At 43.7% G+C, this 24,986-nt stretch overlaps 1 protein-coding gene and 1 non-coding gene across 12 annotated transcripts in view; one reads left to right on the plus strand and one right to left on the minus strand.

Moving 5' to 3' along the window:
- LOC126297857 (protein sickie) overlaps positions 1–24,986 on the plus strand; it is a 1,116,277-nt gene that overhangs the window by 815,586 nt on the left and 275,705 nt on the right. The window lies entirely within an intron of this gene.
- Trnas-cga (transfer RNA serine (anticodon CGA)) lies at positions 8,941–9,015 on the minus strand. Its single transcript has one exon. It is a non-coding gene; the product is annotated as a tRNA-Ser (tRNA).

Here is a 24,986-nt window from a genome sequence, read left to right on the forward strand (position 1 = left end):
AGACTGTTACTGTACTTTCTGTTTTATTGCCATCGCCAGTAAATTTCAGTATGACACAAACGCATCGTTTTTATTATTTCACGGTGTATCTTAACTACTAAACTTTTACTGTGATTCTGTCTACGTACTTATAGAACCGCAGATTCCATGCGTCTTGTGATTACATAATATTGGCCGAAAGCGGCAATTCTCGTTTAGGAATATACTTTGAGCAATTAAATGTCACATAAATGTCACCTCCAAAATATTCAAGTGCTATGTATGTCAATCAAAGACAGAACAGATGATGTTTCCTTGAAAGATTTCGTACCAGGATTTGGTCTTGGCTGTTGTGAATAAATCGTCCAGACATTTTTGTGGAATAAACTGTCGAATATGCTAAATGCGGCTGATAAATCTGATACTAACTGTAGCGGGCTAGTGTTGAGTCCCAAGGCTTCGTGTTATTGTTTTTCTAAGGTTAAATTACCTTCCTGAGTTGTCTCTCCGTCATACACGTATTCACATTTATCGCTAGGATCTTTTACCTTTGTCCTTGGCATTTCAAAAATCGCCAGCGGCGCCCTCATAATAATTTCGAATAATGAATCCTCTGACGTCCCAATCAGTGAAATGGCTAGCAGCTTACTGAAACGTATTGCACACATTTACTATAGGATAAAAGTAATCAGTTTATACGCTAAGCAAATTCGTAGTTGACTGCTCGCACCCCCCCCCCCCCCCCACCCATTATTCGACTATTCCTATTCAAAATATACGATTACTATTTACAATATACTCGTAGTTGCCAATAATTCTGTAATGAAAAAATTGCAGTTTTTGAGTTTTAACGCTTACCTCTGACTGACAAAACTCACACAAAGTATGCGCTCATATTACACTGTGACCAAACCACGTGCTTCCCGAACACAGTCCATGGTGTTGCCCAGAGCATATTCTCGTAACAAATTTCATTCAGTTGTCTTAGTGCCCTTTAATTCGACACAAATATTGCAGTATTTTAGGTGAAAGTTTCGCGAGTCCATCTTGCGTCTACGACAACGCTAATACCTTCACAAGTTGTTTACTATACAGTGTGTGAAAATGTCTCAATCTAATTAAGTATATCAGCGGTGCTTAAAAACTGGATTAAGAACAAATGAACATTTCAAGAGAATAAACCACAGCTCACTGCTGTTTATTTTAAAATAATCCCTCTTTCACACCTCGGTAGCAGAGTTCAAGGACATCGAGAATAGAGAAGACACAATTTTGGCATGGATGTGTGTGATGTCCTTAGGTTAGTTAGGTTTAAGTAGTTCTAAGTTCTAGGGGACTGATGACCTCAGAAGTTAAGTCCCATAGTGCTCAGAGCCATTTGAACCACAATTTTGGCATAATATTTAGTACATTCCAGTGTCTGAAAATAGTTCCTGATCACAGATACAAGGTGTATCAAAAGTGGATGGACATATTTTAGGGTTGGTTCGAGACAGCAAAACAAAGATGATGACACCTAAATACCTCATCCGCCCAAAAATTTCCGAGAACGATTTTATTCCTGACGTATGTGCGACGTTGCCGCAGTAACTACGGTGGCAGCTTTAACTAACAACTGTAAACAATAGATGTGCAACAGTCAGTTGTCAGAGGGGAGTGTTACGTAGTGGGCGTGCGACCATAGCATGTCAAAATTGTTGCATTACAAGTCTCAATGGAACAACATCTCTCTAACTCTGGTGTTCACATTCCACAGAAAATGTTTTGAGTTGTTACTGAAAAAACAGTGTTAAGTGATGTTTTTGACAGAAGTCAACCTGCTGGTGAACTGTTCTAGTATTTCAATAGAAGTTATTGTTATGTATACTACGAGTACCAAAAGCTGTGCAAATTTTTATTGTGCTGCAGCTAGTTATGACAAGTTACGTCATCACATAGCAGACTTAAATCTTCGAACGATGTATACTAAACGTCTATTATTGTCAACTATGTTACGTAACTTGTTAATTTTGGACACGCAAATTTCCAAGAATTGTGTCTTTGGCCTAGAGACTGTACCATACAGATGCATTGCAAAACATTAAGTAGATATGTAACATACTGCAGAATAATGTAAGTGTTCTACACATCAGTTTAAGTTTTGAAGTCTACATCTACAGCTACATGACTCATCTGCAATTCACACGTAAGTGTCTGGCAGAGGGTTCTCCGAACCAGCTTCAGATTATTTCTCTAGCGTTCCGCTCTCTTAACAGCACATGGGAAAAATGAACACTGTACGAGCTCTGATTTCTCTTATTTGATTACGATGATCATTTCTCACAGTGTAGGTTGGCGACAATAAAATATTTACACACTCAGAGGAGAAGTTGGTAACTGAAATTTCGTGAAAAGATCTCGCCGCAAAGAAAAATGCCTTGGTGTTAATGATTGCCATCTCAACTCGCTTATGATGTCCATGACCCTCTCACCACTGTTTCGTGATTCTAAACGAGCTGCCCTTCTTTGAACTTTTTCTATGTCCTCCGTCAGTACTATGTCCTCCGTCAGTGCCCACACAGCACAGCAATACTCCAGCAGAGAAAGAACAAGCGTAGTGTAGACTGTCTCTTTAGTAGACCTGTTGCATATTATAAGTGTTTGCCAATAAAACGTAGTCTTTGGTTTGTCTTTCCCCTAACATTACCTACGTGATCGTTCTAACTTAAGTAGTTCGTAACTTTAACTCCTAGGTATTTAGTCAAATTGACATCTTTTAAATTTATTTGATTTATCGTGTAATCGAAATTTGACACATTTCCTTTCGTACTTACGTGAATGACCAGACAGTTTTTCTTATTGAGAGACATCTACCACATGTTGACATAAATAGTAGAAACTAGTGGCAACATAATGAAGTTATTGACAGCATTCCACGGTAAACATAAAAATGTATTTCAGAAAAGTTATAGAGCTCAACGTAAAGAAGATTCTGTGGAAGTGCCCCCAGTCAGTGAGAAGAATAATCTCTCCAGTTCTTTCAGACCTCGCTCTTTTTTTTGCCAGTGGAAAAGGAAAGGGAATGACGAGTAGCCGTTTAAGGTACCCTCCGCCATGCACGGTGTGGTGTCTTGCGTTACATGTATGTAGAAGCAGACTCCAGCACGGATTACTCACATTGTTCCAGATGCTCTAATCGATGTGGGCTCAACCGAAGTCAGTCTTTTGACTTTCTTTCTTTGAGAGCACGCATACGAATTACACCACGAAGGCAGCATGCAACGTACGTAATACTGGGATGAAGTACACTACTTGTTTGTGTATGCAAACGAGTAAGATTTCAGGGCAAGCCATACTAAATATGTAGGAGTAACGCTACCTGCACTCTCCATGCAAGGAAAGATTGCTTAGCGGGTTTCTCATTCAGAAATAACATCTGATGTTAGTTGTATGTGAGAAGATGGTGTTATGCCCCGTGTAGGAAGGAGAAGCGTGAATCAACACGTGTAGGAACTCGGCAGCGACAGGATCGTGGCCTATGCAGACTGCTGTTTATCGTTCCGCGATTTTCTAAATGGTTCAAATGGCTCTAAGCACTATGGGACTTAACATCTGAGGTCATCAATCCCCTAGACTTAGACCTACTTAAACCTAACCAAACTAAGGACATCACACACATCCATGCCCGAGGCAGGATTCAAACCTGCGACCGTAGCAGCAGCGTGGTTCCGGACTGAAGCGCCTAGAACCGCTTGGCCACAGCGGCCCGCCCCGATTTTCTGCTTGCGTTGGTCGGGATCCCGCGACTATAATGGGAACGTGGAATCGATGGGTTCATAAGAGCCATACTCAACGCTCTGCAGAATCTCAACGGCCCCACGCGACTAGCTCCCGAGAGGACAGACATATTATTCACTCGTCCTTGCAGTATTGTATACGTCAGCTACCGTGAGTCAGGAAATAGTGTTTGCAGCAAGACGAGAATTTAAAAGGACAGTGTGATCACGTCTGGAGCACCATGACAACCAGTGTTGCAACTCCCCGTGACACGGCAGCAGAGCGAGGCCGGCCAATGACGTTGAGCCCATCGAGCATTGTCCGTCCGACGACAGCGCTGGACACACGAGTGGCACCGCAAAGTGTTTGCAGACGAGTTCCAGTTCAGCATACATTATCAGGGTGGTTTATGCCTATATAGAGTCTCCGAGGAGAACGAACGTCGCCAGATTACATTCGTCATCGCCATACGGCCCCGGCAAGAGCGTGATGTTGCGGGGTGCCATTGGGTACACAACACGAGCATCATCGGTTGGCATAGCTGGTAACTGGGACAGCCCCGTCACGTTATCTTTCAACACGACAACTCATGACAGCATATTGTCTGTGCCGTCCCGTTCTACCTCGATACATAGAGAGACAGTTGTAAATACTTAGAACATTCTTGTGGAAATGGACTGTACAGAGTGAAGTAAATCTTCATATCTGTGTAGTAATATAGTGAACTAATATTTTACAAGTTAAGGTTCTACACGGTCTCTACTGAGAGCAATCCAAAGAACCCATCGTCGCGAGCAAGTGTATTTTCGTTCAGCACAATATTTTGTATAGAATTCTATAACAATATAATATTGTACATAATTCCTCTGCACTAACAACTGCAAACAAATAAAGTGCCACCATACTACCCTCTTTTAATAACAACTCAGAAAAGAAATTTTCCCCTTGTTTCAGTATGAAGAAACCGACGTCAAAAAATGGTACAAGTACACTGTGATCAAAAGTGTCCAGACACCCACAAAACATACGTTTTTGATATTAGGTGCATTGTGCTGCCACCTACTGCCAGGTACTCCTTATCAACGACCTCCGTAGTCATTTGACATCGTGAGAGAGCACAATGAGCCGCCCCGTGGAACTCACAAACTTCGAACCAGGTGACTGGGTGTCACTTGTGTCATACGTCTGCACGCGAGATTTCCACACTGCTAAACATCCCTTAGTCCATTGTTTCCGATGTGATAGTAAAGTGGTAACGTGAACGGTCACGTACAGTACAAAAGCGTACAGGCCGGCTTCGTCTGTTGACTGACAGAGGCAGCCGATGGTTGAAGAGGGCCGTAATGTGTAATAGGCAGACATCTATCCAGACCATCACACAGGACTTCCAAACTGCATCAGGATGCACCGCAAGTACTATGACAGTTAGGCGGGAAAACGTGGATTTCATGGTCGAGCGGCTGCTCATATGGACAATTGAACAGTGGATAAACGTTGTTTGGAGCGACGAATCAAGGTACACGATATGGCGATCAGATGGCGGGGTGTGGGTATGGCGAATGCCCGGTGAACGTCATCTACCAGTGTGTGTAATGCCAACAGTAAAATTCGGAGGCGGTGGTGTTATGGTGTGGTCGTGTTTTTCATGGGGATGACTTGCACCCTTTGTTGTTTTGCATGGCACTTGACAGCACAGGCCTGCATTGATGTTTTAAGCACCTTCTTGCTTCCCACTGTTGATGAGCAATTCGGGGATGACTATTGCATCTTTCAACACGAACTAGCACGCACGGCCTGTGGCTGAGTGGTTACACGACAGTAACATCCCTGTAATGGACTGGCCTGCACAGAGTCCTGACCTGAATCCTATAGAACACTTCTGGGATGTTTTGGGACGCTGACTTCGTGCCAGGCTTCATCGACCGTCATCGATACCTCTCCACAGTGCAGCACTCAGTGAAGAATGGGCTGCCATTCCCCAATAAACCTTCCAGCACCTTATTGATCGTATGCCTGCGAGAGTGGAAGCTGTCATCAAGGCTAAGGGTGGCCCAATACAGTATTGAATTCCAGCACTACCGATGGAGGGCGCCAAGAACTTGTATGTCATTTTCAGCCAGTTGTCCCGATACTTTTGATCACATAGTGTATATTTTGTACAGTCTGTATATTGTATATTAGCATCTTCTACAGCTTGTCTTATGTCACCTTGTCTAAATTGCAAATGTTGACAATATTTTTGTATATCCCGTCAATCCATCGGTAGTCCCAACTACAAGTATACTTTTTTTTTAGAAATCTTGTGTACGTTCTGTACCTGTTGAGGTCGAAGCGTTTGGAAGGTGGGCGCCAGTACATCTGGACATGGCTGGGAGAGTGAATCAATCGCGAAATTCGTGTGGATAGTTTAGGAACCACGAGAAGTCTAAATGTGGATTGCCATACTAGGTCGCTGCTTAACCACTGCACGTTCGGCGATATCATGACGCCGGAGATTACATAGCGAGCCTGCGCGCTGAGCCTACGGGGGAGAAAGGGGCTGCAATCGGCTCATTTCCCGTATTTCCTGACATCCCCCGCGGGGCTCACGATCCACTTTCCGGTGGGGGAGAATCGAAACCAGACCTTATCAAGTGAGCGGCGTCGCCCTGTACGTGCTCCATGCCTTACTTGTCTTACCTGGAATTTCTTATCTTGATATGATGATGATGATGATGATGATGTGTGCTGCCCATAAGGTAGGTCCATCGGTACAATTTCATCATATTCCAGTCTTACCGATTTTCCACCATGCTTTGCGTAGTTCTTTATGATGTATATATCCTGATGTTGTCAATCAACTGCTGTCTTCTTCTTCCTCTGACCGTTTTCCCAGTCATCATTCCTTCTACAGCATTTTCTGTTATGCACTCTCTCCTCATCCAGGGACGTAGCAACAGTTTTCCCCCTCTTAATTATTTCTTATTCTCCCTGTGAAACACAACTTCACTGCTTATTTTATTTGTCCATTTCACAGCTACCACTCTTCTCCAGATCCGCATCTCATATGCCTCTAAACATTTTTCCTGTTTTAGTCTCGAGTGTCCATGTTTCGGTACCACACAGGACAACACTCCGTACGAAAACTTCATTAATTTTTCTGTAAGTTTTTATTTAATGGACCATGTAAAATATTTATTTTGCAGTAGCTATCCTTGTTTTTATTTCTTGAATTCATGTCATATTCCTGGTTCTTTTACATCCTATGTTCCTGAAGTTGTCAACATGTCTTCTACTTCATCAAAATCTTCCACTTTTATCTTCCTTGATTCTCTTGTAAAAATCGTTGCGTCAGTCTTCTTAACATGTATCTTCGTTCCATGTTTCTCACAGATGGTGTTCAATTTTTTAACATATTTTTAATCTCTTTTTGATTTTCGCTTAGTAATGCCATGTCAACAGCGAACTAAACATATAACACGTCAGCCTCAGTCGCAAATAGAAACCAATCTTTACCTAGGTTTTTAGCCCAAATAATTTGGCTTTCCAATAGTTTAGTGTCAATATCTTCTGAAGAAGGCCAAATTATTTTGGCTGAAACCTAGGTAAAGATTGGTTTCTATTTGCAACTGTTGCTGTCGTGTTATATGTTTAACTTTAAAAGTTGCCGACGGGGCTGCAAGATGTTAAAAATTCTTCAACAGCAAATATTATACATTTAATTTCCTTCCTTCTATTGTCGCACCATTCCTATTTTGGAAGTAGATTTTAACTTCGCCATCTATATAGATATGAAACAGAGCAGGTGACAGCCAACAGTATTGTCTAACCCTTGTTTTATAGCTTAGCTTATTTCACGAGCAAACACACTGTACGGTATTTTGCCTTATGTTCACTTTGCAAATGAATAGTCTCATTGAATCTGATACGATTATTACACACGAGAGACCCTTATCCTGTTCGAACAAATTCGTTCCGCGTAATTATGCTACCGACCGCCACCGTGGAGTAGTGCTTGGTTGGGACGAAGCCTCTCCGTCGTTTCTAGGTCCACAGTTTAATACACATACGTTATCTCTTAAAAAAGCTGCTTACACCGCTTCATCAGTACCAAAACGAAGCCCTCTGAGATGTTCTTAAAGTTCTGGAAACAGATGACAGTCGGATGGGGCCAAGTCGGGATTGTATGGAGGATTATCGATGGAGGTGAACCTAAGGCGCCAGACTGTTGCAGATGTCGCAGGCTTCGTGTGTGGACTGACACTGTATTACTGAAGGAGAGGATGCTCCGTATGTGGATGAACTCTTCGAATTCGAAACTCGAATACAGCACGTTGTTTGTCACGCACAGATATAATTACGCTACACACTGCCATGTTACACGCTATAGCTCGGAGCCGTCTAGCGGTAGAGGGGTGCATATCTGTAGACTTGAAGAATAAAGATGTAGAATGTTAATAACGTTTGTTTTATTTAAAAAGTTTTAAGAGTATTCTCATAAAAAAATCCGAGGCATTACTTTTCAGCACGTCCTCGTAAAAGCTTCGGAAAGCGGTGATTTCTTATGGCAATATTTACCTCATATCAAATGTGAAGTATTAAGTCTTTTACAAAAAACTATGTAACGAACTGAAATTCACATATGGCATAGTCTGGATGATTGACTGATTTGGTCTTGTGACACTAACCAAAACGGCCTTCCTGTGCTGTTACTGCGAACGGCTGAAAGCAAGGGGAAACTACAGCCGTAGTTTTTCCCGAGGGCATGCAGCTTTACTGTATGGTTAACACGTTGGGCAATACTGACCTTACGACTTATCTTAGAAGAAAGATTAAGGAAAGGCAAACCTACATTTCTATCATTTGTAGACTTAGAGAAAGCTTTTGACAATGTTGACTGGAATACCCTCTTTCAAATTCTAATGGTGGCAGGGCTAAAATACAGGGAGCTAAAGGCTATTTACAATTTGTACAGAAACCAGATGGCAGTTATAAGAGTCGAGGGGCATGAAATGGAAGTAGTAGTTGGAAAGGGAGTGAGACAGGGTCGTAGCCTCTCCCCGAAGTTATTCAATCTGTATATTGAGCAAGCAGTGAAGGAAACAAAATAAAAATTCGGAGTAGGTATTAAAATCCATGGAGAAGAAATAAAAACTTTGAGAATGAGATTTTCACTCTGCAGCGGAGTGTGCGCTGATATGAAACTTCCTGGCAGATTAAAACTGTGTGCCCGACCGAGACTCGAACTCGGGACCTTTGCCTTTCGCGGGCAAGTGCTCTACCAACTGAGCTACCGAAGCACGACTCTACAGAAGTAAAGCTGTGAGTACCGGCCGTGAGTCGTGCTTCGGTAGCTCAGTTGGTAGAGCACTTGCCCGCGAAAGGCAAAGATCCTGAGTTCGAGTCTCGGTCGGGCACACCGTTTTAATCTGCCAGGAAGTTTCATATCAGCGCACACTCCGCTACAGAGTGAAAATCTCATTCTGGAAACATCCCCCAGGCTGTGGCTAAGCCATGTCTCCGCAATATCCTTTCCTTCAGGAGTGCTAGTTCTGCATGGTTCGCAGGAGAGCTTCTGTAAAGTTTGGAAGGTAAGAGACGAGGTACTGGCAGAAGTAAAGCTGTGAGTACGGGCCGTGAGTCGTGCTTCGGTAGCTCAGTTGGTAGAGCACTTGCCCGCGAAAGGCAAAGGTCCCGAGTTCGAGTCTCGGTTGGGCACATAGTTTTAATCTGCCAGGAAGTTTCAAAAACTTTGAGGTTCGCCGATGACATTGTAAATCTGTCAGAGACACCAAAGGACTTGGAAGAGCAGTTGAACGGAATGGACAGTGTCTTGAAAGGAGGATATAAGATGAACATCAACAAAAGCAAAAAGAGGATAATGGAATGTAGTCAAATTAAATTGGGTGATGCTAAGGGAATTAGATTAGGAAATGAGACACTTAAAGCAGTAAAGGAGTTTTGCTATTTGGGGAGTAAAATAACTGATGATGGTCGAAGTAGAGAGGATATAAAATGTAGACTGGCAATGGCAAGGAAAGCGTTTCTGAAAAAGAGAAATTTGTTACCATCGAGTATAGATTTAAGTGTCAGGAAGTGGTTTCTCAAAGTATTTGTATGGAATGTAGCCATCCATGTATGGAAGTGAAACATGGACGATAAATAGTTTGGACAAGAAGAGAATAGAAGCCTTCGGAATGTAGTGCTACAGAAGAATACTGAAGATTAGATGGGTAGATCACATAACTAATGAGGAAGTATTGAATAGAATTGGGGAGAAGTTTGTGGCACAACTTGACGAGAAGGAACCGGTTGGTAGGACATGTTTTGAGGCATCAAGGAATCACAAATTTAGCATTGGAGGGCAGCGTGGGGGGTAAAAATCGTAAAGGGAGACCAAGAGATGAATAGACTAATCAGATTCAGAAGGATGTAGGTTGCAGTAAGTACTGGGAGATGAAGAATCTCGCACAGGATAGAGTAGCATGGAGAGCTGCATCAAACCAGTCTCATGACTGAAGACCACAACAACAACAACAACAACAACAACATAATCTCTCGCCTATGCCTCGTGTTGGAATACTTTTGTCTCACGTTATAAGACACTCCGAACTAAATTTGACACGTGCCACGTACTGCAGCTCACTGGGAACTGGCAGGCACAATTCTTTGCTCAACAGAACTGGCAACACAGTGGCGGCCGACAGTGCTAGGCTCCGATTGGTGTACTGACGACGATAGCAGTCCAGCCAGCTAGCTGAGAACTGCTACCTTATTTTAATCTGGCTATAGCACGGCTGGTACGCGACAGAATCCTATAAGATTTCGCAAACTGCTTGGCCGCGCAGATTGTTTTTGTTTTTGTTGCGGAGACTGGCGCGAGAGCCCTGGCCGGGCAGGCCTTTGTTGCACGGCGTGACATCACCGCGATCGATGTAAGACACACACGGGCGCTCGTTAGCGGCTCCCCTCCATCCCGGCCGCAACTCTCAGACGTGGCGTAAACTGAATAAGGTCGGCGGCCAGAAACAACTCGTTTATCGCAATTACGCTCCCACTGCGCTATCGGCCGAGAGCCTGGGAGACAATGCGCTCTCGTCGAGAGACTGCAAGCTCCCCCCTGCGGCATACTCGAGAGGTGAGGTCGAGTGAGCAGCGATGCATATCCGAAGCGCGGTAGTGTGTATGTGTGTGTGTGTGTGTGTGTGTGTGTGTGTGTGTGTGTGTGTGTATGTGCGGCTCAACAGCTTCAGAATGTCCCCAGTGTTTATCGTAAAGAACGGTCCAGACTTCCTTCCGTGGCCTTCAGTGATGAGACATCGCTCCTACCATACAAGAGATTTTAGTGATAGGTGTAACAAGTCGAAGGCAGTCGCCATCGTAGGGATTAAATTTTCCGTTTAATATGGTTCAAATGGCTCTGAGGACTATGCGACTTAACTTCTCAGGTCATCAGTCGCCTAGAACTTAGAACTAATTAAACCTAACTAACCTAAGGACATCACACACATCCATGCCCGAGGCAGGATTCGAACCTGCGACCGTCCGTTTAATAACGACGGTTATTGTTGTAATTGTTGTGGTCTTGCATCAGAAATACACTTCACCACCCTTGTATATCCTGTGCAAGACTCTACATCTCTGCATAACTACTGCAACCTAAATCCATTTTAACCCACTAGCTGCAGTTGTTTGGTTGATTTGGGGGGAGGGGAAGGATGGGGAAGGAAGGTGGCCCTTCCTTTTCAAAGCAACCATCCCAGCATTTGCCTGAAGCGATTTAGGGAACGGAAAGCTTACTGTAGTCAAGCAATGGTTGATTGGTTTGAGGGATTAAAGGGACCAGACTGCTACGGTCATCGGTCCCAGTCAAGCAAAGGTCTGCCTAACACTGATTATTCCCCACACTTCTCTCTACTAGTAAATTAACTATCTCTTGATGCCTGGGAATGTGTCTTATCAACCTACCGCTTCATTTAGTGTAGCTGTGCTACATAAATTTTGATTAGTTCGCTATAAAAAAAATGTTTTCTCCTGCTAGTCACGATTTTTCTTTATTCACTTTCGGCACGGTGCTTTCCGAGAAATAATTCCCATTATCCAGTGCATTTTTTATGTACTGTGACGTTTTTATGCGTGATATTGGCGTTGCATGACCTGCGGAGTTATTCTTGTGATTTCGATGTAATGTAAACACGCGCAAGGGTTCAAATGGGTCAAATGACTCTAAGCATTATAAGACTTAACATCTAAGGTCATCTAGGGGTAGACTCAGAACTATTTAAACCTAATTAACCTAAGGGCATCACACACATCCATGTCCGAGGCAGGATTCGAACCTGCGACCGTAGCTGCCGCATGGTTCCCGACTGAAGCGCCTAGAACCGCTCGGCCATAGGTAATGGTTGGGGTTGGGTTGTTTGTGGGAAGAGACCAAACTGCGAGGTCATCGGTCTCGTCGGATCAGGGAAGGACGGGGAAGGAATTCGGTCGTGCCCTTTCAGAGGAGTCATCCCGGTATTTGCCTGGAGCGATTTAGGGAAATCACGGAAAACCTAAATCAGGATGGCCGGAGGCGGGATTGAAACGTCGTCCTCCCGAATGCGAGTCCAGTGCGCTAACCACTGCGCCACCTCGCTCGCACTGAAACGAGCTTCCAGTCGCCTCGGAATAGATAAATAAAAGAAATCTTACTCGGTTCTTCCTGTAAAATAATGGCAATTTCAGGGAATGACGATGGAGGTAAATAGCGATTACGTGCTTTTTTCTCAGAAGTAGACAACGAAGGCTCGATAATATTAAGATCTAGTAACTGTGGTGGTAAGGGCAGATGTGGGAATTCATCCTCGTGCTTACAAATCCAGCGCTGGACGATGTGAGCTGTGTGAACAGTTGGCCGCTGTGGCCGAGCGGTTCTAGGCGCTTCAGTCTGGAACCGCGCAACCCCCACGGTCGCAGGTTCGAATCGTGTCTCGGGCATGGATGTGTGTGATGTCCTTAGGTTAGTTAGGTTTAAGTAGTTCTAAGTCCTAGGGGACTGATGACCTCAGATGATAAGTCGCATAGTGCTCAGTGCCATCTGAACCATTTGTGTGAACAGGTGTGTAAACTCGGCCAGAAGTTGGAAAAGGTGAAATGAGCCTCATCCGACCGAATGACATTATTCCATTGCTCCATAGTCGAGATTTTATGGCTTCGGCTCCAAATTTTCCTGTTGTGAGAATTTGCATCACAGATAGTGCTTCTGGAATTCCAGCTTGCCCTGCAGTCTCCATCTTCTGTAGTCCCCTCCGTGTTGTTTTGATGCTGGCAGGGTTCATACGTCCGACATTGTTCTGCAATGAGTGTTGCAGCTGTCGTCGTCTTACTTTTCGTCCCAGTCCTCTTCAATTATCGTCTCTCACGATCACTCGCCGGCCGCGGTGGTCTCGCGGTTCTAGGCGCGCAGTCCGGAACCGTGCGACTGCTACGGTCGCAGGTTCGAATCCTGCCCCGGGCATGGATGTGTGTAATGTCCTTAGGTTAGTTAGGTTTAAGTAGTTCTAAGTTCTAGGGGACTGATGACCACAGCAGTTGAGTCCCATAGTGCTCAGAGCCATTTGAACCATTTTTTTTTTCACGATCACTCAACACACACTTTGGTCCGCGTTGTGACTTAGTAGACGATGTTATACCGTTTTCCCTGTATGCTGTATAAATCTTCGATACCGTGCCTCTTCAAACACCAAACACTCCGGATACCTCGTTTGCGGAAGCATCCAACATACGAGTACCAACCATTTGCCCACGTTCGAAGTCAGTTAGCTCCGACATAATGCACTCACAGAGAACACTGTTAACCACAGCTGACACTTATCGACGTATTGAGGACATGCACAGGTGCCGTTCGAGGCCAAATACATTAGCACGACCTGCAGGCTTGGCTTGCATCTGTACTACCTGTTCAAACATGCATTTCTAGCGGCGTTCCAAACTTTTCTTCTAGCCCTGTATGTATCTTTCCCTATAGATAATGCTGTATTCGGAAATAAATTTTACTTCCAAATTCTTTTTATGTAGAGACTCCATAAGTAAAGTTACTTCCAAATTCACCTTTATCTACAGGGAAAGATGCATAATTAGGTGCCAAATTGTGTGTGCTTACATTACACCGTAGTCACCAGAATAATGCAACAGCACACACATCACAAACATCACGCCTAAAATCGTTAAAGTATACGAAAAACGCACTTGATTATGGTAATTATTTCCCAAAATGCGTCGCACGGATAATAAATATAGAAAAATCGTGACTGACAGCAGCAATTTAAAAAAAAAAAAACCGTCGTCTTTGGTGTCGCAGATTTTCAACAACCATTTCGCAGTTGATGATATAAAAACGAAAATTTATTTTTTTACCAGTTCCATTCTGTAGCTTTTCATCATCTTCGCTAAGGATAGAAGCTGAAGTAATGAACTAAAATTTGTGTGAACACGGGGACTTGAACCGAAGTCTCCTGCTTACTAATTAGACGTGTTATCAACTACACCACCCTGGAATTGTGAGTTTCTACATATTGAGGAAATCACTCCTGTACTTCAGGTATAGTTGATCCACAAATCTGATGAAATTATATTTTCCTGGGGACATACTGAGTATCAACTTTATCTCAGGTAAGGATAGGAGCTGAAGTAGTGAGTTAAAATTTATGTTATGGAGGGCATTGGGTTCAAAATGGTTCAACTGGCTTTGAGCACTATGGGACTTAACATCTGAGGTCATAAGTCCCCTGGAACGTAGAACTACTTAAACCTAACTAACCTAAGGACATCACACACATCCATGCCCGAGGCAGGATTCGAACCTCCGACCGTAGCGGTCGCGCGGTTCCAGACTGTAGCGCCTAGAACCGCTCGGCCACTCAGTCCGGCGAGGGCATTGGGCTAAGGTACTCTGTGCAGATGCGTGAGCTTGGTGTAGTGTATAACATATCTGCCTTAGTAAGCAGGAGAGCTGTGTTCAAGTGCGAGCCTTGGCACGAATTGTAATTGGTTACTTCGGCTTCTATTCTTATGGAGGATAAAGTTCAGACTCCAGGAAAATGCAATTACATCGGTGCTTTTTATTGGTTGCACGACCTACTTGTCTAATCTTCAGCGTTCTGCTATAACTTTACGTTTCATTACGTATGGTGATTCAGTTGGCTTTGATATCAGATATTGCCGGAACCGTTTAAGACACTGTAATTCTGTTTTCACCCAAATGAGAGCGTCTTTTCGTAGCTGTGTTAATTACAAGGACATACGAATCAACTTCGCTTTTTCGAATGGAACTATAGTCATTTCTGTGGTTAGACAATGAACTCGCAACTCGGGAGGACGCCTCCAGCCATTCAGATTTACACTTTCTGTGAATTTCCCAAATCGTGTCGAGCAAATGCCGGGACTGTTGTTTCGAGAAGGCTCCGTCGCTAATGACCTCATTGTCGACGGGATGTTAAATCTTAACCTTACTTGTGAACCGCCGACATTTCGACAGATGAACGTTCTATCATGTTTAAGGCACAAATCTTCCTACATATCAAAAAATATCGTTGACGCTTTACGCACGGCAGTTACTCGTAATCCGCCCGTCAGAGAACGGAAATACAAGCCAAAAAGAAACATAATTGTCTACGCCACAACAGCGACTAACGGCTTAAGGGCACTAGAAGTATAATTACATTGTGTGTGCCGGCCGCGGTGGTCTCGCGGTTCTAGGCGCGCAGTCCGGAACCGTGCGACTGCTACGGTCGCAGGTTCGAATCCTGCCTCGGGCATGGATGTGTGTGATGTCCTTAGGTTAGTTAGGTTTAAGTAGTTCTAAGTTCTAGGGGACTAATGACCACAGCAGTTGAGTCCCATAGTGCTCAGAGCCATTTGAACATTGTGTGTAGGGAAGAAAACTTTTGTTTAGGTTTTAGTTGGCAGTCACGGTCCAGCAGTGCTGTTCAAAACTACATTTCCGCTGCTATCGAGAACTAATTACCTACCGATTCCCGACCCGTCCAGACTTTGTTGCAGCCCCTTTAGTAGCAGTCAGGTGTACTGTCACGCAGGCATATCAATGTATGCCACGACTGTAGACTTTATTTTTTCGAGTTGATAATTAAAACTTTGAGTACCCTTGCAATAGATGGCGCACGTTGTACTACCTATCCTCCGAATGTAGAAGTGAAACGTGTTTACACTGTGCAGTCGAGTGGTTATGAGAATGGGCTCCTATTCAGGAAAGGCGAGGGTTCATATCCCCAGGCGGTCATTGTGGATTTAGGTTTCCGTGGTTTCTGAAAATCACGTTAGATAAATCCCGAAATGGTAACAAAAAAAAAGCCAGGGACGCCCGATTTATTTCCTCGCAATTTCCCAAATGAATTAGTGTTCCATCTCCATTGACGAAATGCTAAACTGTAACCTTCCTTCCTTTTGCATTCAGAATTGCGTATTACGTTCCAAACACACTGCTTAGAGAAGACTGATTTTTTTAAAAATAATTTTTTTTTCGATGTTCCATGGAGATATTAGAAAAATGAACAATTGGAAGACGAATCAAATGTTTCTTTCTCACTTTTCCAATTAAATAAGTTTACATTCGCTTCTGCGGAAAGATTTTGAGGGGGGAGGGGAGAAGGAGGGAGAGAGGGGAGGGGTTAGTTGTCTCAATATTAGATCAATTATTGAGGAACTCATTGGTTATACTGTTACGAAAGAAGCTGCGTTTTTTTTTTTTTTCAAAAACATATGTTTTAGAAAAATTGTGCAAAACCTGGCCTTTCGTGTGGAGATCGAGATTAGTGTTATCGCTCCTTCTATTAAGACAGATTTGCCGCTTCCTCTGTTCGTTCATTGGTTGTAAAAAGAACTGGCAAGAAACTTAGTGACCTGCCCAACATTTCCCTCGTCGAGTGCGGAGAAACGGGGTGGGTGGGACGAGTCGGCCGCTGGTTTATTTTGACTGTCTGTCGTGAGCGAAGACACCAGCTGCCAAACTTGGACACTGGCCTAACCACCCCTCCCCTCAACTGTCAACTTCCAAGCTTTGCCACGGAATTTGTGGCAGTCCGTCCTTTCCTGCACATTCCAAGTACTGACAGTATGCGAACCGATGCTCCTCACCTGTTGCACGTGCCTTATTGAGAGTATAACACGGAAAACATATTTGTCCCGCTGATATTTTCCGCAAATTTTGTTGCTACAAGCACTATAAAACTTATAAAATTTCACCATTTTTATGAAATGTGGCAGTTGGGTAAAGACTGTAAGGAATCGCACCTAACATGAAGGCTCGAATCGTATTTTCGACGTTATATTCATTAGTCTTTATTTTTTCCTTTATCGTATTATGTTTTTCGACTAACCCTTCTGTTCTGTTCACTTTTATTATGCAAATGTGCTGTTCGGATCAACGAGACGCGACATAATAAACAGTAGTAAGCCATCGACATTATTATTATATTACAGTATGTTTTAATGAGTATAATAATAATAATAATAATAATAATACACAGAACTTCACTAAAGAAAATTTATTATTTTAATATTCATGCGGGACACATTAGGAACGACAGACATTTCCACCAAAAAGTCATTCCCAACAACCATCTGTCCGTCTGCTCATATCACTTTCTTTCCTTCTTACTCACTGCAGTTCTACATCTACATCCATACTCCGCAAACCACCTGACGGTGTGTAGCGGAGGGTACCTTTAGTACCTCTATCGGTTCTCTCTTCTATTCCAGTCTCGTATTGTTCGTGGAAAGTTCTGATTTTATCCTTATGGTCTCTTCGCGAGATATACGTAGGAGGGAGCAATATACTGCTTGACTCCTCGGTGAAGGTATGTTTTTGAAACTTCCACAAAAGTTTGCGCATAAGTAGGTGACGTGTGTTTCGCATACATATTTATTACACTTTCCTCACAACGTGTTTATTTTATTGTCATTGCTTGAAGGACAGAACTTACAGCCTGCACGTTTAGTAGAGTTTCTTGATGTTACAGATTTAGCCACACCTGCCACTCCGTCAAGGTCTTCGATGCTCCTGACCATTCTCAAAGAATCTTGTATCCTTGGAAAATGCTTGCCTGATGCAATGTGCTCTGCAACCAGTGACTTTCCAAGTTCCTCCAAAACTGTTCTCCTTTTAGTCAATTTTCTTGCATTCCTGTTAGGATCAATCGAAGTTGACAAGACATATGCATTATAAGCTGCAACATCAAGTGTGTTGTAGCAAACTATTATTGGCCATCTACTGGTTTTTCGTTTGCATGTATATGTACCTGTTATCTGATCAAGTGTGTCTACAACCCTTTTTGTTGAATTATAATCTAAAATCATTTTTGGCTACTTATCAGCCCTGTCACTTACTTCCCCTCCATGGTGGAGAGTGCTCGTTAGTACAAGATTCTTATTTCTCTGCGGAATATAACTGACCACCGTAGTGTCATTTGTGAAGTAAAACCAAGAGTTATGAACCTCCCTGTCGGTCATATTTTGTGGAAGCTCTGACTTATTTTTACGTGTGGTCCCTAACAAAATGGTTCAAATGGCTCTAAGCACTATGGGACTTAACATCTGAGGTCACCAATCCCCTAGACTTAGAACTACTTAAACCTAAATAACCTAAGGACATCACACACATCCATGCCCGAGGCAGGATTAGAATCTGCGACCGTAGCAGCAGCGCGGTTCCGGACTGAAGCACCTAGAACCGCTCGGCCACCGCGTCCGGCTCTCCTAACATTATCAGTTTCCTATTCAGGAGCAGCTGTAGCAAATTTATGATGTAAAAAATTGTCACATGTTACATTCTGACCTCGCAAATCAGAGGTAAGATCAGCAACTACTCTCGTTTCCCGATTTTTTCTGGTGCCGTTCCACTCTCCGTTCCTGTATAAATTTGGGCGTTCAGTACATATGAATATTTGCTGTCACACAGACTCCATATCTTGATCCCATACTTTTCCGATTTGTTTGGATGGACAGCGGCCTCTAAATGCTACCCGCTGCTCGTCGGCGGTCACATTTTCCCCTGGTTTGTACAGTTTAGAAATGACATGGAACCACTTCTCCCGGATATTGCGAATTGCGGCGAGTTTATCAGTACGTCGTCTTTCCTCTCTTGTGGATTTCTTATCAAATTTACAGAATGTTTCTAGGGACATGATTGCTCGAAATGTTCCGTCCAGTATCCTAATCCCACAAAGCTTTTATATACTCCCCATGTGAGCGACATACACCCGCAAGGAATAGGAATCCTAAGTATGCGTAAAAAAGAGACTCGACAATGTTTGTCCATTGTTTACCCCTCAGTATTTGACATCTCTATTATTTCATTCTGAAGTGCTGTAGGAATTAATACTTAAAATGAACTCATTTGTCCTGCTACTTGCATACCTGGTAACTCCCAGGATACGCCTGATGTTCGAAGCAGGTAGGCGGCCGTGTTGTGCTGGTGGTTGCAACTGCCATTCTGTGTTACCGTTTTTAGAAATAGAAGGGTGTACGCTACTTTAAACAGGCTGAATGCTGTCCTCAATGTGATCAGAATACTCGCTTTCAGATGCATTGCTGACATCATCTTCGACCTCGGAAAGTGATCCTTCGTCTGTTAAGCTTTTTACTAATTCTTTCAACTGAGCTTCAGTCAGTGATGTAATCGCGATGACGTCACAGTTCAGACTGATCACAAACGATAGAGAACACAAAGTGAGCGGAAGCAATGGATAATTCGAACAGTTGACAAGTCGTAATGACAACTACATTGTTGTAAATACAGAGCCTTTGTTGACCTGTAAATATGAACAATGAAAGTCATTACACCTATAACAATGAGACGACCAGAAAGTATTTGACTTTAGAGAATCATATTAATGTCGGTTCACACTGACCCGAACATAACGCACGTAACTCTTAAAGTTTATGACCAGATGACTTAAAATATTTTAAAACTTTTTAATCACATACTGCCCTTGCACTTTCAGACAAAAACACCAAATTTCATAAAGTTATTTTGATATTTAAATAATAAGAAACGAAATTTATAACCATTTCAGGTCGTATAGACCCGAACAGAATAACAGGCTTAAATTAAAGATAAAAATTCATGTTTACTTCAGTCATTCGATTATTTGAAATTCAGTTTAAAGTGCACTGTGGAGAAAAAATGTGCGATGAAGAGATAAAAACATAGAGGACATAATATCATATCACAGCCATCACACAACAGGGTGCAAATTCCTCACTAGAAATGACGTAAATATTGACCAACATGGAAATTACGCATCCATCAAGAATCAGCGTATCATAAACTGTATGACCCCCTATATCACAGAATAATCAAAAACATACAGTTTTAAATTATATAACAGCAAATAAAAATTTTGATTCTTTTTTTTAAATTTCGCTAACACACTGTTTTCACGGAAGTTCTTCAGTCTAAAGTACCCAATCTTATACCGCTGACAACTTTGCAGAGTTTGGAGATGGAATAGTAGTTGTTACAGAAAAGTGACAAGGAGGAATGTGATACCTGTACAGTAGTGACGTACAATTATATTTTGCATTTGCTGTGTTGTTTTAAGTTTTAAGTTAGAATCTACTCTCCGTGGAAACAGTCTCAGCATACACCATTAGCCGGCCGGAGTGGCCGTGCGGTTGTAGGCGCTACAGTCTGGAACCGAGCGACCGCTACGGTCGCAGGTTCGAATCCTGCCTCGGGCATGGATGTGTGTGATGTCCTTAGGTTAGTTAGGTTTAATTGGTTCTAAGTTCTATGGGACTGATGACCTCAGAATTTAAGTCGCATAGTGCTCAGAGCCATACACCATTAAAATCTCTGTCTGTGACATTAGGCTAAGGGTCTGATGTTAAAAACGATTTGTCAGTGGAGTCAGTGCTAAAGGGTGGTTATAACTAAACTTCCGTTACTCGAGAGAGGCCCGTGAAAAAAAGAGTAATCGTACGACAATGAAACTTTGTGGAAACATTTATGAGGACGTGCGCGAGAGAAATCACGAATAAACCATTGAAACAACACATCTTAATTTCCATATGAATGGGAAACATTTGTTAATTGCGTACCATGTTTACGCTCCTGCTTACAATCATTGCTCAATGTGACGACCATCTGCATCGGCGACTGACTAGAACGGCCCTAGAGATACCATTTCACAATTGTTTGTAGCACTTTTCGTACAGTGGACCGTGGAATGTTTAGCTGTCGTGACGCAGTTCGTGCACTGCTTGAAGGTCACACATTGCATCCAGCATTCTCAGCCACGGCAACAGGAGCTTCTTCAGCAATTTGTGCCGCTATTGGCCGTCGACCTCTCCCAGGAGCAATTCTCAAGTCGCCAGTTAATTCGAATTTCCGAAGCGTGTTCTTCAACTCCGCCGCGGGAAGAGGTCCTCTCCATATTCCTTTAATGCGTCGATACTCGCGAAGAGCAGTAACACTATTGCTGCCGTTTTGATAAAACAGCTTCTCGAATAAAGTCCTGCTTGTGGAATCCTGCCCACTCGTGTGGGCCTAGGAAGCTGTCTTCTCGGATAGCTAGATAACATACAAACAAATCATATTACTGAATTTTATTCCAGTAATTGAATTGACAGTACTTAACTTGCGTATTTGCAAGGTGATGTAGCAAGCAATTGGCGACATTCAAATAATCAGTGTGCTTCGAAATGTACAATTTCCATGCAATCTAATCACACAAGTTCGTAAGTCAGTGCTATCGTTAATATCACTGTTCGTCTTCTAGTGCTGCCCTCCTTGTGCGGCTCTTCTTGTGCGGCCGTGGCGAGGCGGCGCGTCGCTTTTATTCTCTTCGTGTAGATGTCGCTCCTGTCGTGGTGTCTTCCCTAAGTCTATGTGCCTTCCTAGTCAGCGTTCTATTGGCTGACGTCGTCTCACACCGCTCTCTGTCGTATCGTTCTTGGTGTTCGTGCTGGCGCTTGTCGGAACACTGCTCACCTTGTCCAGACCCATTTTGACTGTCTGCAATTGTAATGCGCTCTGATGCTTGTGTTTCAACCCTACGTCGCCGACCATGTACCGACGCCTAACGGCAACTCTTGACGGTAACGCTACTAACAACGCAAATTCTGCAACGCACAGTCTGAACGTCATTCTTATGAAGTTTAGTACCCATACGGGAAATAGCTTTCCGTCTACGTTGACTCAAGTAGCGAAAGTTTAATTGTAATCACCCAGTACTTATGAATAACCCAGTATGCATGATCATAGCGCTACAGTTAGAAAAGTCGTGCGTATACAGTGGTGTACAGACAGTCTTTCTTTCCCCGTGCCTTCTGAAAGCAGAACAAGGAGGGTAAGAGGGGGGGGGGGGGGGGGGATGAAAGGAGACTACTACACTGTGCATCCTCTAGTACAAAAATGGAAGGAAGCTTTGTGTTCAACGCCCCGCCGACAACGAGGTCATTAGAGACGCACCTCCGGTACACACAGTACCGTGGCTTGTGGGGTCGTACAGATGGAAATGGAAATGAGCGTTTGGCGTCATTGGCCGGGAGGCCCCTTGCGGGGCCACATTTGGCGACCTGCCCGCCGCATGGGGATGAAATGATGATGAAGACAGCACAACACCCAGTCCCTGAGCGGAGAAAATCCCCGACCCAGCCGAAAACAGAACCCGGGCCCGTAGGACGGCAATCCGCCACGCTGACTACTCAGCTATCGCAGCGGACGGGTAGTAAAGACGTAAAATGCATATGACTACAGAAACAATGCGTCAAGTTCATGCACGTGTTTCCTGTCGGAATGAATCAGCGACACCGGTTCAAATTAGTTCGAAGAGGCCCCAGTGGTGCAGTCCACTAGTTTCGTCTTTGAATACGAGAGATTTCCCATGTTATGTGCGCCCACCTCCAGTTCTAACAATGAAATTATGTAACAGAAAAGTCTTAGAAGTATTTCACCCATTGGTCACTTTCAAGGTATAAGGGGTAAACTAATTCTGACCGCCGATCCATATAGCGCCTGGCACTATAACAGCCATCTGAAGCGTATTTATCAGCTGTTGCTAATTGGTTCAAATGGCTCTGAGCACTATGGGACTTAACATCAATGGTCATCAGTCCCCCTAGAACTTAGAACTACTTAAACCTAACTAACCTAAGGACAGCACACAACACCCAGCCATCACGAGGCAGAGAAAATCCCTGACCCCGCCGGAAATCGAACCCGGGAACCCGGGCGTGGGAAGCGAGAACGCTACCGCACGACTACGAGCTGCGGGCAGTTGCTAATTATTCAAAAGGATCCAAGCACTATGGGACTCAACATCTGAGGTCATCAGTCCCCTAGACCTAGAACTACTTAAACCTAACTACCCTAAGGACAGCACAGACATCCATGCCCGAGGCAGGATTCGAACCTGCGACCGTAGCAGCCGCATGGTTCCAGACTGAGACGCCTGGAACCGCTCGGCAACAGCGGCCGGCTTGTTGCTAATTACTCCATTCGCAGATCAGTGTAGGGAATACCTATCAAGAGGAAATATGGCTGCCCTTTTGTGATCGTACTGTTGTCCAGAAGGCGATGTTCACAAAAACGAATGCACGTCGTCGACGGGTCACTAATGTGTGGAGCAGTGGCAGAATGTTTTGTGGAACGGTGGGTCACAGTACACGATACAGCACTCAGGCTGACATACTGTATTCACGCAGTTTCTTGGCGATCACTATTTACAGGAATGTGATGTAAAGACAACGGAGTTCTGTAGAGATGGTGTGGGGCTGTTTTACCCCTTGTCTATTGAAAAATGAACGCAGGTGCCTATGGAAACATTTAATACCAGAATCTACTTCCCACATTACGTCAACAGTTTGGAATCAGACATTTTCTTTATCAGCATGATCTTGCTCGGGTCCACAAACCAATGCATCGTACTTCGAAGAAACTTAGTTGTATTGCTGTACTGATCAACTCAAGAGTCCCAACTTTGCTCTCAATGAACGTCATCGGCATGAAACAGATGTTTGATTTCAGGACAAGTTAATTCGCCCAGTAACCCAGCAACAAGTATTCATCGTGTTTATGGAATATTAAAATTAAACCTCTCCTTCACTGCATCAGAATTAAGAGGAACACGATAATAGCTACACGCCTGACGTCTTTGAAGCGAACTGCAATGTATCACTTTTGGCGTCGGATCGCGTACGACGAAAAGGTGAGAATGCCTGTGCCTGGTTCAGATATGGCATTGATATCAAAGAATCGTTATTTTTTTGCGCTGGTGTACATTGCAGAATAGCGAAAATCAAGTGTCAACTTGAATTTCTTTCTGCGGCATTGAATGTAATCTTGTAGAGTGTGTTCGTTCCACACCATAAATTGAAGTACTGCAGAGTCACAAAAGTCGATGTTTTGGACAGTTTATCAGCAGCGGAATTTCTTCCAAAGCTGATGAATATTTAACGTATGATCGACTGGATTCTAACGTAACTATACTATTCCTGAAGATGCGACCATTTTCGCGACATATGTTCTAAAATCAGAACGACGGATGAAAAACTCAAGAAAGTGCACATTAATGAATTGTACGACCGACAAATCAAATAGCTGACAGCAGAATAAAGAGTGCCGTTCATTTAATTTGAAGACATGAGAGAACGCTGTGCAAAAGCGGATGCCACATCAGGTGGTTGCTGGCCGAAAGCAAAACAATGGATGAAGTTTATTGTCCTAAAAGGGGACTACGACGAAAAATTGATGCATTTGGAACCTAGGAAACACTGACATTCGGTGAAAACTTGCTCTGAGTAACTGGACGGCCTTATAACCCTGGGTTCGGTGTGGGGCGGCGGAGGGGTGAAGTGGACTGCGGTAGCCGTCGTGGATTTGTGGACCACTGCGGTTGCGGCGGGGACGGAGCCTCTCCGTCGTTTCTAGGTCCCCGGTCAATATACAATACAATACAATACAACTGGACGGCCTTGCGAATTACAGTCCTCTAGACCATGTACCCAACATTTGGCCCCACGTCCGTACCCGATGACGGGTGCACGATACACATGTATTCTACGAACCGAAGGTCAGCTGGGCGACCTTCGACAGCGAGAAACGTTCCCCAGAGGCCGTGATTCAGCGAGGCGGTGAGTTGTGGTTACAGCGGATGTGGCCTAGTCTTGCATCATCAGATGTGACCTCTCACTCATAAGCTGCTGTTCGAGGAAACAGCGAGAACGAACACAACCGGAAGCGTTGTCATTCGGTTTCTCCGGGAAAACAG

This window comes from Schistocerca gregaria, chromosome X (genome assembly GCF_023897955.1).
Source record: "Schistocerca gregaria isolate iqSchGreg1 chromosome X, iqSchGreg1.2, whole genome shotgun sequence".
Classification (NCBI taxonomy): domain Eukaryota; kingdom Metazoa; phylum Arthropoda; class Insecta; order Orthoptera; family Acrididae; genus Schistocerca; species Schistocerca gregaria.